Source organism: Protopterus annectens, chromosome 16.part0 (assembly GCF_019279795.1).
Source record: "Protopterus annectens isolate FY-2018-M chromosome 16.part0, PAN1.0, whole genome shotgun sequence".
Lineage (NCBI taxonomy): Eukaryota > Metazoa > Chordata > Ceratodontiformes > Protopteridae > Protopterus > Protopterus annectens.
This window is the reverse complement of record NC_056750.1, coordinates 84,733,038-84,750,292: the sequence shown is the minus strand read 5'-3', so window position 1 is coordinate 84,750,292 and position 17,255 is coordinate 84,733,038. Positions and strand designations below refer to the sequence as shown.

The 17,255-nt window shown below is 38.9% G+C and overlaps 1 protein-coding gene across 1 annotated transcript in view; it reads right to left on the bottom strand.

Moving 5' to 3' along the window:
• Positions 1-17,255, bottom strand: part of LOC122791069 (leukotriene B4 receptor 1-like) — a 310,369-nt gene that overhangs the window by 239,486 nt on the left and 53,628 nt on the right. The gene's annotated exons all lie outside the window — the stretch shown is intronic.

The following is a 17,255-nucleotide window of genomic DNA, read 5'->3' as shown; positions in this document are numbered from 1 at the left end:
AACGCATTCTATGGACACCTACAGGAATGCATGGATCGTGCTATCCCAAATAAAACCAAGACTCACTCCTCCAAAGGCAGGAGACCTGTCTGGTTGACCCCAGCCATAAATAAGCTATACAACAGAAGGAGGAAGCTACTACATGATAGAGCAAAATCCCAAAAAGGGAAGGCATCTCTGATCAGTACTAGCAAGAAACTACGATCCCTCATAAAATCATCTAAAGCCAGCTTCAAAAGAAAAATTGCACAAGATGCTAAAGATAATCACAAGGCCTTCTTTAGTTATGTCACAAACCCGGGTGGCAACTCCCAGATATGCTCTGAGTTAGTGCAAAATGACAAAAAATACACTGAACCCACAGACATTACCAACATCCTGGCAGACAGGTTCAGCGCAAACTTCTCCCCCCCTTCCCCCCAAAAGAGCAAATGTCTATCCCAACAGAGTGTAGCCTCCCTGACATCACAGATGCACAGGTGAGAGCTTCCCTCTACAAAGCAAAAAACACAGCATCAATGGGACTGGACGGTGTCTCGGGCTGCGTCTTACATGAGCTCCAAGAAGAACTGAACCCTCACATAAAGTCACTGTTCAGTCTCAGCCTTACTACAGGATATGTACCCAAGGAATGGTGTACAGCAACAGTGGTCCCACTCCACAAAGGTGGTGCCACAACGGATCCCGGAAACTATCACCCTATAAGCCTGACTAGCCTGGTCTGCAAAGCTATGGAGCGTATCATCATGGAACTCATAAACAAAGACATTGGGAACCTCCAAACACTGGATCCTACCCAATTCGGCTTTGTTAAGGGCAGATCTTGCCTCTTGAACCTGGTCGACTTCTTTGAAACAGTCACCAAGGCCATAGATGAAGGGAAGGTAGTCCACACAGCCTACCTGGACCTCGCAAAAGCCTTCAACACAATACCCCACTCAGGCATCATAAATAAGCTCACCAGCTTAAATATCAACCCCTATGTCACAAGATGGGTTGCAAACTGGCTCAGGGATAGAACCCACATGGTCAGAATTGCAGGTGCCATGTCAGACTCTAAACCAGTTACAAGTGGTGTCCCACAAGGCTTAGTCCTGGGACCTCTCTTGTTCAGTACATATTTCTCTGAGGTACAGGCTAACATGGGAGGACTATGGCTGACCAAGTTTGCAGATGACTGCAAACTGGGTGCCATAATCGAATCGCCGACTGACACAAGCATCCTCCAAAAGGGTCTCACAGAGATAGATAACTGGTGTCAGAGCCATGGCCTAAAGCTAAATGCCAAAAAGTGCATAGTCATTCCCTTTGGGAAAAACATTTTCAACAATTCAGGTAAATGTGCGATTGAGTGCGGGTTAGGTTAGTTAGGGTTAGGGTGCGGGTTAGGTATGTGTGCGATTCTGTGGACATGAGGGTTAGGGTGGGTTAGGTGAGTTAGGGTTAGAGCGCGGGTCAGGTAAGTGTGTGATTGTGTGGACGTGAGGGTTAGCGTGGGGTAGATGAGTTAGAGTTAGGGTGCAGGTGAGGTGTGTGTGCGATAGTGATGGACCTTAGGGTTAGGGTTTGGGTTAAGGTAAGTGGATAGTTAGTGGTGTGTGTATAGTTTAGTGTAGGGTTAGTTGTAAGATTTTAGGTGTATGTGTGTGGATTGCTGTTTATTTGGTGTGCTTGTGCTTGTATTGTGTGTATGTGTTTTGGAACAGCAAATTCTTTCCCTAGGAAAAAAATTCACTGTTCTGTATGTGAGATGTTTTCAGCTTTTGCTGAATAGGGTTCGATATTAGAACATTCGAAGTTTTGAAACTTTGATGTTCTAATATAGACCCCTTGAGGACATGTGTGATTTGACAGATCCTGGCTCCTGATAGGCAGCTGACCATGACCTTCTCTTTATCCGACCTGGTGAGGGGGACATCCATGTGTCTCGCTATTGACTCAGCTATAAAAAGTACATTTGGTTTTGAGGTGTTTTGCCTTATGGGCTTAATTGTTGAGACACTGATATGAGTGTTGTTATATGTGTGGTGATGGATTCTGTTTGTGTGCCTATATGTGTATGTTGTTTGGGCTTGGGAGGTCTCTGTTCTTTTGGTAGGCTCTTAGTGAGTACCTGCATATATGTGGGTTTGTGTGTTTTGACCTTCTCTTATGCTGCACGGAAGGTATGTGTGCTGTATAGAAGGTATATGTGCTGCACGGAAGGTATATGTGCTGCACAGAAGGTATGTGTGCTGTATAGAAGGTATATGTGCTGCACAGAAGGTATGTGTGCTGTATAGAAGGTATATGTGCTGCACAGAAGGTATGTGTGCTGTACAGAAGGTATGTGTGCTGTACAGAAGGTATATGTGCTGTACAGAAGGTATGTGTGCTGTACAGAAGGTATGTGTGCTGTACAGAAGGTATATGTGCTGCACAGAAGGTATGTGTGCTGTACAGAAGGTATGTGTGCTGTACAGAAGGTATATGTGCTGTACAGAAGGTATATGTGCTGCACAGAAGGTATGTGTGCTGTACAGAAGGTATATGTGCTGCACAGAAGGTATGTGTGCTGTACAGAAGGTATATGTGCTGCACAGAAGGTATGTGTGCTGTATAGAAGGTATATGTGCTGTACAGAAGGTATGTGTGCTGTATAGAAGGTATGTGTGCTGTACAGAAGGTATGTGTGCTGCACAGAAGGTATGTGTGCTGTATAGAAGGTATGTGTGCTGTATAGAAGGTATAAGTGCTGTACAGAAGGTATGTGTGCTGTATAGAAGGTATAAGTGCTGTACAGAAGGTATGTGTGCTGACATCCTGTTCTATGTCTTGCTTGTTGCTTTGTGAGAGAACTGATTCTAATTTCATGACATAGTTACATTTTTTCTTGCTTGTTGCTTTGTGAGAGAACTGATTCTAATTTCATGACATAGTTACATTTTTTCTTGCTTGTTGCTTTGTGAGAGAACTGATTCTAATTTCATGACATAGTTACATTTTTCTTGCTTGTTGCTTTGTGAGAGAACTGATTCTAATTTCATGACATAGTTACATTTTTCTTGCTTGTTGCTTTGTGAGAGAACTGATTCTAATTTCATGACATAGTTACATTTTTTCTTGCTTGTTGCTTTGTGAGAGAACTGATTCTAATTTCATGACATAGTTACATTTTTTCTTGCTTGTTGCTTTGTGAGAGAACTGATTCTAATTGCATGACATAGTTACATTTTTCTTGCTTGTTGCTTTGTGAGAGAACTGATTCTAATTTCATGACATAGTTACATTTTTCTTGCTTGTTGCTTTGTGAGAGAACTGATTCTAATTTCATGACATAGTTACATTTTTCTTGCTTGTTGCTTTGTGAGAGAACTGATTCTAATTTCATGACATAGTTACATTTTTCTTGCTTGTTGCTTTGTGAGAGAACTGATTCTAATTTCATGACATAGTTACATTTTTCTTGCTTGTTGCTTTGTGAGAGAACTGATTCTAATTTCATGACATAGTTACATTTTCTTGCTTGTTGCTTTGTGAGAGAACTGATTCTAATTTCATGACATAGTTACATTTTTCTTGCTTGTTGCTTTGTGAGAGAACTGATTCTAATTTCATGACATAGTTACATTTTTTCTTGCTTGTTGCTTTGTGAGAGAACTGATTCTAATTTCATGACATAGTTACATTTTTCTTGCTTGTTGCTTTGTGAGAGAACTGATTCTAATTTCATGACATAGTTACATTTTTCTTGCTTGTTGCTTTGTGAGAGAACTGATTCTAATTTCATGACATAGTTACATTTTTCTTGCTTGTTGCTTTGTGAGAGAACTGATTCTAATTTCATGACATAGTTACATTTTTCTTGCTTGTTGCTTTGTGAGAGAACTGATTCTAATTTCATGACATAGTTACATTTTTTCTTGCTTGTTGCTTTGTGAGAGAACTGATTCTAATTTCATGACATAGTTACATTTTTTCTTGCTTGTTGCTTTGTGAGAGAACTGATTCTAATTTCATGACATAGTTACATTTTTCTTGCTTGTTGCTTTGTGAGAGAACTGATTCTAATTTCATGACATAGTTACATTTTTTCTTGCTTGTTGCTTTGTGAGAGAACTGATTCTAATTTCATGACATAGTTACATTTTTTCTTGCTTGTTGCTTTGTGAGAGAACTGATTCTAATTTCATGACATAGTTACATTTTTTCTTGCTTGTTGCTTTGTGAGAGAACTGATTCTAATTTCATGATATAGTTACATTTTTTACTTACTGTACTTTTCTCTTGTCTGCTTTTGGAGCAAGGGGTTGTCAGTATACATGAGGCAATTGCTGCATTGTCTCAGGAAGCCCATGTCAATCAGGTTGCCTGGAGAAGTGGGAAGCAGTCCGTCCATTAGGGCAAGTGTATTTTGTAGTGACTAATGGGGAATGGACTAGATTGATTTGCTTGTGAGACTAGCAAAGGGTGGTTATTTTGTGGTAGGCTACGGGTGGAAGACTACATCCATGCCTCAGAATGAACAGTTGAGTTGCTCATTGGATAGCAATGTACAGCTGTGGTGCAGATGGAGGGGCTCTGGAGGTAAGGATGGTTTAGTAGCAGATATCAAGGGACAATTTAAATTACTAATTGTTTGTGTCTATACACCACATTGCTAAACCACACTGCATGGTGAGCAGCTTTGCACAAACAGAACGTTTAAATGGCAGAGAGGTAAAACAGTTCTAATACAAACTAGCCAATGGTAGAGGCCAAAACTGAGCCCTATTCAAGAAATCCCCAACTCGGAGGGGTCCTGTGCTGCACTCTTCTGCCACAAGGGTGCAGGAAAGCCATACTAATGTAGAATGACTGGTGTTAGTGCTCAGCTTCATCCAAACAGCCTAGATTCAGCAGATCTGAATCTAGTCTATGCTAAGGATATACAGAAGTACTAGGATGCGAAGTGCAGAACAAAACAGTCAAAGCAGCTACAACAGCAAAAAATAAAGTAGTAAAACAGTAGAATACAGTTCAACGAGTGCAAAGCAAGTTAAATAATACTTATTTTTTGTTGTTTTCAGAGGATGTTTTGTATTTAGATTAGACTCACTCCAGATCTCTGGCTAGGTCGCCAGACATGGAACAGCTCTGCTAAACTGAGCCATTCAAAGAATGATGATATATATTTCTGCATATAATTCAAAGTCTTATACATAGCTGGAACAGAAATTATACAGGTAACTAAATTTGAACCATACTTTGATTCAGCTGTATAAGATGACCTAAAAGCAAGCAATATAAACAAAAAAGTTGTCATTCTACACACTGTCAACATTGCACCTAGAGTATTGGATGTTTTTTAGGGACATCCATGTCTGCAGATGCACAAACAACTTGCTCATTTTAATCTGGTTAATAGTTTAATGCTAGGCAATCAGTCTACAGAATACTGCATGCCTACCCAATTACTAGACAGTGACCAAAGGTGAGAATTAGACCCTGTGCCTTGTCCCTGTGAGGTAAGCACACTAACTATTAAGCCAACTACCAACACTGTTAACAGTTGGCAATTAAAATGCTGCAGAGAGAGAGATTTGTGCATTAGAAGCTGTGCAATGATTTATGGAATTTCTTGCAAGTGAATAAAAGCACAGGGGTATCAGAGTGCATCATCCTTTGGAGTTCTCAGCATGCCAGTTGTTACCTGCAATATATTGTATCCTCACTTTATTTCTCATGATTGCACTTTTTCTACAATGTGCATGCATTCAGTAATGCGGTGTCCCCTTGTTATCTCATGTCACTATTCTGTGGTCTGCCTTTACTGTTATCTCTGTAGCTAGAGTTTTTCTCATGACTGAACTTTTTCTACAGTGTGCATGCGTTCAGTAATGCGGTGTCCCCTTGTCATTACTGTATCCTCACTTTATTTCTCATGATTGCACTTTTTCTACAGTGTGCATGCATTCAGTAATGTAGTGTCTTCTTGTTATCTTTTAACACTTTTCTGTGGTCTGCCTTTACTGTTATCTCTGTAGTTATAATTTTATCTAAATATGTTATCTTGCTACAAAATGCTGACTATACTTAATGTTGGCGGTGTTCTCATCTTTGAAGTCTCACCTGTATTACTTACTGTGGTTAAACAGCTATGAGCAGATATTGACTAATAGTGCTCCATATAGTCTTTCTTGTATAATCCATTACCTTCTACTGCCTTTGTATCTTGGGTTTCCTGTATCACACTGTGTAAAGTACTGATTCACTTGTTACAGAGTATCTGTTTCCTTGTTATTGCACGTACTCAAAAGCAAGACTAAATACATTATGCATCAATGATTTATTGGAAGCAACATACATTTCATTACATGTTGCATTATGGGATATATGCACATGATCAGTAAAGGAACATAATATAACTACTTTTTAGGAAAAAAGACAGCATTATAACTGTTGGAAGAAGATCATTTTTCTGTCCCGATTGTTTAACTATTTTTCTGACATTAAGTAAAATATTAGTGTCCTGGACAATAAATCACTGTAGATTATTATAAATTATACTTGAAAATGTTACTGCCAAAGGGGCAAAATTACTGGTAAGCAGAAAATACTGGTTTTCTTACAGGAAACACATCCATCAGATAAGAAACACACTACTACTGTGTAAGAACAGCAGTTTAATAGCACCATGAATATTATTATATAAAAACTCTCGACAGAAAAGCTGCTGCTTATCAGGCTCACTGATATGCATATCAGCACAATAATGACATTACAGCTTCAGTAACGACATTCCAGCTTTAACAATGACATTACAGCTTCAGTAACGACATTACAGCTTTAACAACGACATTACAGCTTCAGTAACGACATTAGAGCTTCAGTAACAACATTACAGCTTTAATAATGACATTACAGCTTCTGTAACAACATTACAGCTTTAACAACAACATTACAGCTTCAGTAACGACATTACAGCTTTAACAACAACATTACAGCTTCAGTAACAACATTACAGCTTTAACAACGACATTACAGCTTCTGTAACAACATTACAGCTTTAACAACAACATTACAGCTTCAGTAATGACATTACAGCTTCAGTAATGACATTACAGCTTTAACAACAACATTACAGCTTCAGTAATGACATTACAGCTTCAGTAACGACATTACAGTTTCAGTATTAACAAAACACTCTCAGCAACATTTATACCATATAGAGAGACAACAGCTTATCAGTCAGGTAATGCCTTTAAGCCAGAGAAAGAGAAAAGTGCATCAGTGTAGCCATTTCTGCCAGAATAACGTTAATGATTTACATATCACTTTTAATTCATTGCCAATATCGCAGCCAGTCCCTTTATTAAAGCTTTATTGTCTTAAAGTGCAAATTCTATTAATTGTAGGAAGGAAGTCAGCTTGTTTGGTGTCCTGGTCCCTGTTCTGGCACCCCCCTCAACTTTAAGTTGAATATCAATAAATAAAGTGTTTCTTACAGGTTTACTACAACTAAATAGCAGACGCGGAGCACTGACTCCTTGATAATGCAGTACTGGCATTCAGAAACAGCCAATTACACCCCTTGACACCATATGTCTCTGGCGGCGGTTTCACTTCATATCGTCGAAAGCTCATTTCATCTTATTTCAAAACAGCGAGACCAAATCATCGAAAACTCAAATTGTCGAAAACTCATAACATCGAATCTCAAATCATTGAAAACTACAAAGCAACTAGAAATAACATCTCACACAGTTTTTACTACATTTATGCAGGGGGGCAAACCCCCCTGCACCCCCCATACATTAAATATACCAACTCCAAGGTTGCACTACAGTGGGGGAAAAAGGTAATTTCCTAACCTCACTGTAGTGTGACCTTGGAGTTGGTATATTTAATTTTCGGGAGGTGGAGCCCCCCACTTGGGGAGTGCAGGGGGGCTTGCCCCCTTGCATAAACATAGTAAACAGTGTCTGAGATATTATTTCTAGTTGCTTTGTAGTTTTCAATGATTTGAGATCCGATGTTATGAGTTTTCGACGATTTGAGTTTTCGATGATTTGTTCTCGCTGTTTTGAAATTCAATGAAATGAACTTCGATGATATGAAGTGAAACCCTGGCGGCTGCCATCAATTACCACCCTAGCTATGCCTGTCGATTCTGCATCGCTCACCTTCTCTTTTCTCTCACACGCACAAATCATGGTGGTTTTAGAAGTTTTTCATTAGGTTATTCTTCACAAGAAGTGTAAAGCCATTACATTCTTAGTTTCTTATCTTATAATAACTGTCCTAGGCTAACCTATTTTATATTGGTAGATAAGTCTTTTGTGAATGTGAATTAAAACAGAGTTTGTCAATCAGGTTTAGTAAAATCCCAATGCAATCAAGAACTAGCACTGCTTGCAACAACACTACAAACCAGTGGACATAAAAATGCTTCTCCTCACCCCCAGGGCAGAGCAATCTCAGGTTCATGGGTGTTTACTAGGCTAATGACCACAAGGGCCTTTCCAAGCCTAGCCATGCATAGAGCTAGTGCACTTAGTTAATTTGGGGGGGGGGGGGCTGTGGGACCTGCTTCCATGTAAAAATAATTGTTGATTTATTGTAAAATTTGACATATAATCAACTTTTGTTTTATTAATGGTCACTTGCATATTACTCTTAGAATTACTATAAATTCTTCTTTCAACTTCTTTGCAGTCCATCCTCATAACAGATGAAGTACATTCCTTGTTTCTATGCAAAAATGCAAATTATTGATTGAGACAGCATAACTAGCCAAATGGAAAAGGAAGAGGACTCCATATCCTGATAAAAAGCCAACCCCCCCAAATAATAATGTTGACAGAAACTGGGGAGAGTACGTGTATGTGGATATATATGGTGAAGATGATGTTGAATATACAGATGTCAATGTACTTCTGAATAAAAGTCAAAGTCAAAAGTCAAAGTAAACTTTGTCATTCAAAAATCGCAAAAGGGCAAAAAGCAAACAAAATTCCGTGTCTCCAGAACCAATGTGCAGACAACATATAGATTATTTTCACAGACATTTACACATACAACACCTGGCTATTACATCATGGGCATGCAGGTAGACAGACTAATGCTGCACATAATTAGAAACACATTTTAACACTTTTCACAGTGAACACTTAACTTGCATGAGACTTACACAGGTACTTGGTTAAGACACTGCATTGATCCTTGCACAAAAAGAGACATTTGAGTATTGCACTGTGGTTAATTTATGAATTCGCAACATGTATTGCAGTGAAGAAGAGATATTTTATTGCATTGCTACTGCTCTAGATGGTGTATAAGTTAACAGTCATGGTGAATATTGCACTAAGTATTACATGACACTGGTAACCAAGTCAATACACAATTTAATACAAACTAGTACAGTTTCTGCTAACCCAGATGGCCATCAAGGAGTACAGTTGTTAGTAGAGTTCCACAGTCTGATGACATTAGGGAAGAAGCTGTTCCTGAATCTCGTAGTTCTGCAACGTATGCTTCAGAAGTGCTTCAGGTGATAGATGCAGGAACAGACTATAAGCAAGGCATCTGGATAAATACAAATCATGGATAGGTGGTAAGGTGGTCTTAAAGATCCTCTCAGCTGTCTTCACCACTCTCTGGAGGGATTTGCACTCAGAGGTATAGCAGCTTCCATATCATACTACGAGGTTGTTCGTCAGGATGCTTTCTATAGTACCTCTGTAGAAGGTAGTGAGAACTGTTGAAGGAAGATTCACTCCCATCAGCATTCTGAAAAAGTGCAGCCTCTGGTGTGCTTTCTTAACTATGACATTTGTATTGGTGTTCCAAGACACGTCCTGATCGATGTCACTCCCAGAAACTTTGTGTTTCTCACTCTTTCCACTGTTTCCCCATCGATGGTGAGGGGAGAATGTTCCTTGTGAGTTTTCCTGTAGTTAACAATTGTCTCTTTTGTCTTGTTTTAACATTTAATGGTTAACATTGATATTTATATTTATATTCATATTTATATTAATATTTATATTAATATTTACATTTATATTTAATTATATTTTTACTTAAATGATTACACAATAATATTTAAACACATATTTATATTAATTATATTGGTTAAGTTTTATTTTTATGATTATAAATATATAATATACTTATTGAACATACATTACTAATACAACTGAATTAATTTATTTTCTAATTTTTCTTATACATGACATATTTTTGATATCCTTTTTGTCCTTTCTATAGTATAAGGTTTTTTTGTTCACTGGCTCTTTTAAGAAATGAGAAATTGCCTGCTTGATTATTTATAATTATTACCTAATTATGTAATTAAATGTTTTTGAAGTGTGTATATAAGGGATGAGTATTTGGATTGTATCGTGATGTGTCTTCTTGGTTGGTGAATTTTAAATATTAAAGTTGTTTGGAGTGACCAGGATCCATGGTTTGCTGTTACTTTTTGCTTACTGGTGTATTCTACTAGTGGACGATTTGGCTCTTTTGTCTTGTTTACATTTAGTATTAAGTTGTTATTTCCACACCAGGTAATTAGTTGTTCCACCTCACCTCTATACACTGTTTCATTGTTGTTACTGATGAGGCCCACCACCGTTGTGTCATCAGCAAACTTGATGATGTGGTTTCTATTGTACCTGACTGTGCAATCATGTGTCAACAAGGTGAACACCAAGGGACTTAGTACACATCCTTATGGGACTCCAGTGTAAAGAGTGATGCTATCTGAGGAGTTATTTCCTATGCACACTTTCTGAGGTCTGTCTGTGAGAAAGTCAAGAATCCAGTTACAATGTGGAGTTTTGATGCCTAGTTGGAGTAGCTTCATTACCAGATGAACAGGAATGACTGCGCTAAAAGAAGAGCTGAAGTCAATGAATAGTACCCTCATGTAGGCGTTTTTATTCTCCAGGTGTTCCAGTGATAGATGGGGTGCTAGAGAGATGGCATCTGCTGTAGTGTGGTTTGCTTGGTAAGAAAACTGCAGATGGTCAAGATCAGCAGGCAGCCCAGTTGTTATGGTGTCCTTGACCAGCCTTTCAAAGCACTTCATCACTGTTGGGGTGAGGGCTACAGGGGTGTTGGAGTCTTCTTTGGTAATGGAATGACTGTTGTATCCTTAAAGCATTTCAGAACTATTTGCTGACTCAGAGAGTTACTGAAGATACCCCTGAGGACATTTATTAGTTACACTGTACAGTCCCTGAGCACACGTCCTGGGATGTTGTCAGGCCCAGCTGCTTTTCTCAGGTTAACTCTGTGCACTGTCCACTGGACATCATCTAGGTTGAGGTTGAGCATCTTCTCGTTATGGCCGATGGGCATTTTCTTCACTGTTGTTCTGGTCCCTTCCTCGAATCTGATGAAGTAGACATTCAGCTTGTTTAGGAATTCCTTGTTGTCCTCACATTGTGAAGACAGGGGTCTGTAGTCATTTATGAACTGAATACACTGCCATAAGCACCTGGATACTTTTTGGTCAAAGAAATACCTCTGGATCTTTCTGCCATAGGTACATTTTTTTTCCCTAACTCCCTTGTTCGGATTTGCTCTGACTGTTTTGAGGGCTTCCCTGTCTCCACACCGAAAGGCTGCATTCTTTGCTTTCTGTAGCTCGTGCACCTCTCTCATCAGCCAGGGCTGCTGCTTGGCTCATGGGATGATGGATTTTGGTGACTGTCACATCATCCACACATTTCAAGATGTAGGCCATCAGCGCCTTGGTGTACTCCTCCAGCATAAGCCTTAAAGGCAGACAAACATGGTTGTAAACAGATCAGTTTTAAACATGAGAAAACTATATTTAAATGGGATTTCAATTTTGTGCTGATCCAAACTGGAAATACTTGAACTAGAAACTACACGTACCAAACTGGCACATGCAGTAGGCACCTACATGGAGATTCCTTAGCTGAAATAATGAAAAATTCTGGAAACTAACATGCCTTCAAAACCTCTTATCTGTCTCTATGGTTGTGGCTATTTGTGGGGTCAGACATGACTCTACAGCATTATACATACAGATATATTTTATATACACTGATAAATAGCTATAGATAAATACACACACATGCACACACACACACACACACACACACACACACACACACACACACACACACACACACACACACACACACACACACACACACACACACACACACATAAATAGCTAGAGATAAATACACACAAACACACACACATATAGATAGATATAGATATACATAGATAGATATACAGATACATAGATAGATATAGACATGTCTATACATATATACAGAGAGAGAGAGACAGACAAGTAAACAGCTATATATATGTAGATAGCTGTAACTATATATATATATATATATATATATATATATATATATATATATATATATATATATATATACATATGTAAATATACAGCTATAAGAGGATCACTCGCTCCTCGGATCTTAACCTAGCATCTGACATGAGCAAGTCATACTGGAGAGATAGATACATCTCCCAGAGACTGCTACTTGTCTAGAACATGCTACTAATTCACTTGAAACAGAGTCCCTCCCTGACCCTCTTCAGAGGTAACTTAGATAAATGGATGCATGACCACAAATTCACTCCTGGGATGGTGTCCATGTCCTTCCTGGACCGAGGAAGTCAGTATTAACTACCATAGACCCTTACCTCTGTGAACTTTACTCACCTAACCACCGATGACTGGGACAACTCGTGTTAAATATGGTTGGGCTTGTAAGGGCTCTAGGGCAGTTAGCCTAGTAACCTTCTATGAAGCTATGGACCTATATAGCTATCCATGTGTATTCACTAATACCAATTCACAGCTTCCCAAACAGAAAAAAAACTGAAAAATATTAACCAAAACCTCCCTTGCTTGATAAACAAAATCTCTAAACCTAACACCACTAAAACCAACACCCAAATCCCCACACTAAACTGATTGCAAAAGAAAGATGAGCAGTCCCTTTTTATGATCAGTCAAATAACAAAAGACAAATTAAAAACAAAAAGCCCAAACAGCTAACACTCATTAGATGCACATTGAATTAATAGGGTTAATGTTAAGGCATTAGGGATTTTTTTTTTGAGGTAATATATGTATTTGGAGCTAGGACCAATGGGATAGAGTTTGGGTTAGCACATGAGAAAGGATGGGGGAGGGACAAACATAGTGTGGTACTTGTTGCCAGAGTGGTACCTAAAAATATGTAAAAGTGCAATAAAATATTGCAAATAACATTATTGTACATAGATCTACTGCTATAAATATTGCAAATAGACATATTTATTTAAAAACATGTCAACAGGACTATTTAACGCAGTCAAACATATGATCTGTTAGGCAGGAAGATTTTCTGCAGCATATCATTAATGAAGTCACTTACCAAGTACTGTGCTCAGTCTGATATACTTTCTGTTAGGAAAGTTTTCTGCAGCATATCATTATTGTAGTCACAGTTACCAAGTGCTGTGCTCAGTCTGCTATATGGTCTGTTAGGAAAGTTTACTGCAGCATATCGTTATTGCAGTCAGTTACCAAGTGCTGTGGTCAGTCCAATATATGGTCTGTTAGGAAAGTTTACTGCAGCATATCATTATTGTAGTCACAGTTACCAAGTGCTGTGCTCAGTCCAATATATGGTCTGTTAGGAAAGTTTACTGCAGCATATCGTTATTGTAGTCAGTTACCAAGTGCTCTGCTCAGTCCGATATATGGTCTGTTAGAAAAGTTTACTGCAGCATATCGTTATTGTAGTCAGTTACCAAGTGCTGTACTCAGTCCGATTTATGGTCTATTATGAAAGTTTACTGCAGCATATCATTATTGTAGTCACAGTTACCAAGTGCTGTGCTCAGTCCGATATATGGTCTGTTAGGAAAGTTTACTGCAGCATATCATTATTGTAGTCACAGTTACCAAGTGCTGTGCTCAGTCCGATATTAGGGCGTTTTCTGCATATCGTCGTTTTGTAGTCAGTTACGGTCTGTTAGGAAAGTTTACTGCAGCATATCGTTATTGTAGTCACAGTTACCAAGTGCTGTGCTCAGTCCAATATATGGCCTGTTAGGAAAGTTTACTGCAGCATATCGTTATTGTAGTCACAGTTACCAAGTGCTGTGCTCAGTCCAATATATGGTCTGTTAGGAAAGCTTACTGCAGCATATCGTTATTGTAGTCAGTTACCAAGTGCTGTGCTCAGTCCGATATATGGTCTGTTAGGAAAGTTTACTGCAGCATATCGTTATTGTAGTCAGTTACCAAGTGCTGTGCTCAGTCCGATATATGGTCTGTTAGGAAAGTTTACTGCAGCATATCGTTATTGTAGTCAGTTACCAAGTGCTGTACTCAGTCCGATTTATGGTCTGTTAGGAAAGTTTACTGCAGCATATCATTATTGTAGTCACAGTTATGAAGTGCTGTGCTCAGTCCGATATATGGTCTGTTAGGAACGTTTTCTGCAGCATATCATTATTGTAGTCACAGTTACCAAGTGCTGTGCTCAGTCCGATTTATGGTCTGTTAGGAAAGTTTACTGCAGCATATCGCTATTGTAGTCAGTTACCAAGTGCTGTGCTCAGTCCGATATATGGTCTATTAGGAAAGTTTACTGCAGCATATCGTTATTGTAGTCACAGTTACCAAGTGCTGTGCTCAGTCTGATATATGGTCTGTTAGGAAAGTTTTCTGCAGCATATCGTTATTGTAGTCACAGTTACCAAGTGCTGTGCTCAGTCCGATATATGGTCTGTTAGGAATGTTTACTGCAGCATATCATTATTGTAGTCACAGTTACCAAGTGCTGTGCTCAGTCCGACATATGGTCTGTTAGGAAAGTTTTCTGCAGCATATCATTATTGTAGTCAGTTACCAAGTGCTGTACTCAGTCCGATTTATGGTCTGTTAGGAAAGTTTACTGCAGCATATCATTATTGTAGTCACAGTTACCAAGTGCTGTGCTCAGTCCAATATATGGTCTGTTAGGAAAGTTTACTGCAGCATATCATTATTGTAGTCAGTTACCAAGTGCTGTGCTCAGTCCAATATATGGTCTGTTAGGAAAGTTTACTGCAGCATATCATTATTGTAGTCAGTTACCAAGTGCTGTGCTCAGTCCGATATATAGTCTGTTAGGAAAGTTTACTGCAGCATATCGTTATTGTAGTCACAGTTACCAAGTGCTGTGCTCAGTCCAATATATGGTCTGTTAGGAAAGTTTACTGCAGCATATCGTTATTGTAGTCACAGTTACCAAGTGCTGTGCTCAGTCCGATATATGGTCTGTTAGGAACGTTTTCTGCAGCATATCATTATTGTAGTCCCAGTTACCAAGTGCTGTGCTCAGTCCGATATATGGTCGGTTAGGAAAGTTTTCTGCAGCATATCATTATTGAAGTCAGTTACCAAGTGCTGTACTCAGTCCGATTTATGGTCTGTTAGGAAAGTTTACTGCAGCATATCATTATTGTAGTCACAGTTACAAAGTGCTGTGCTCAGTCCGATATATGGTCTGTTAGGAAAGTTTACTGCAGCATATCATTATTGTAGTCACAGTTACCAAGTGCTGTGCTCAGTTCGATATATGGTCTGTTAGGAACGTTTTCTGCAGCGTATCGTTATTGTAATCAGTTACCAAGTGCTGTGCTCAGTCCAATATATGGTCTGTTAGGAAAGTTTACTGCAGCATATCATTATTGTAGTCACAGTTACCAAGTGCTGTGCTCAGTCCAATATATGGTCTGTTAGGAAAGTTTACTGCAGCATATCATTATTGTAGTCAGTTACCAAGTGCTGTGCTCAGTCCGATATATAGTCTGTTAGGAAAGTTTACTGCAGCATATCATTATTGTAGTCACAGTTACCAAGTGCTGTGCTCAGTCCAATATATGATCTGTTAGGAAAGTTTACTGCAGCATATCATTATTGTAGTCACAGTTACCAAGTGCTGTACTCAGTCCGATATATGGTCTGTTAGGAAAGTTTACTGCAGCATATCATTATTGTAGTCACAGTTACCAAGTGCTGTGCTCAGTTCGATATATGGTCTGTTAGGAACGTTTTCTGCAGCATATCGTTATTGTAATCAGTTACCATGTGCTGTGCTCAGTCCAATATATGGTCTGTTAGGAAAGTTTACTGCAGCATATCGTTATTGTAGTCAGTTACCAAGTGCTGTGCTCAGTCCGATATATAGTCTGTTAGGAAAGTTTACTGCAGCATATCATTATTGTAGTCACAGTTACCAAGTGCTGTGCTCAGTCCAATATATGATCTGTTAGGAAAGTTTACTGCAGCATATCATTATTGTAGTCACAGTTACCAAGTGCTGTGCTCAGTCCAATATATGGTCTGTTAGGAAAGTTTACTGCAGCATATCATTATTGTAGTCAGTTACCAAGTGCTGTGCTCAGTCCAATATATGGTCTGTTAGGAAAGTTTACTGCAGCATATCATTATTGTAGGTCAGTTACCAAGTGCTGTGCTCAGTCCGATATATAGTCTGTTAGGAAAGTTTACTGCAGCATATCGTTATTGTAGTCAAAGTTACCAAGTGCTGTGCTCAGTCCGATATATGGTCTGTTAGGAAAGTTTACTGCAGCATATCATTATTGTAGTCACAGTTACCAAGTGCTGTGCTCAGTCCGATATATGGTCTGTTAGGAACGTTTTCTGCAGCATATTGTTATTGTAGTCAGTTACCAAGTGCTGTGCTCAGTCCAATATATGGTCTGTTAGGAAAGTTTACTGCAGCATATCATTATTGTAGTCACAGTTACCAAGTGCTGTGCTCAGTCCAATATATGGTCTGTTAGGAAAGTTTACTGCAGCATATCATTATTGTAGTCAGTTACCAAGTGCTGTGCTCAGTCCGATATATAGTCTGTTAGGAAAGTTTACTGCAGCATATCATTATTGTAGTCACAGTTACCAAGTGCTGTGCTCAGTCCGATAAATGGTCTGTTAGGAAAGTTTACTGCAGCATATCATTATTGTAGTCACAGTTACCAAGTGCTGTGCTCAGTCCGATATATGGTCTGTTAGGAAAGTTTACTGCAGCATATCGTTATTGTAGTCACAGTTACCAAGTGCTGTGCTCAGTCCGCTATATGGTCTGTTAGGAAAGTTTTCTGCAGCATATCATTATTGTAGTCAGTTACCAAGTGCTGTGCTCAGTCCGATATATGGTCTGTTAGGAAAGTTTACTGCAGCATATCGTTATTGTAGTCACAGTTACCAAGTGCTGTGCTCAGTCCGATAT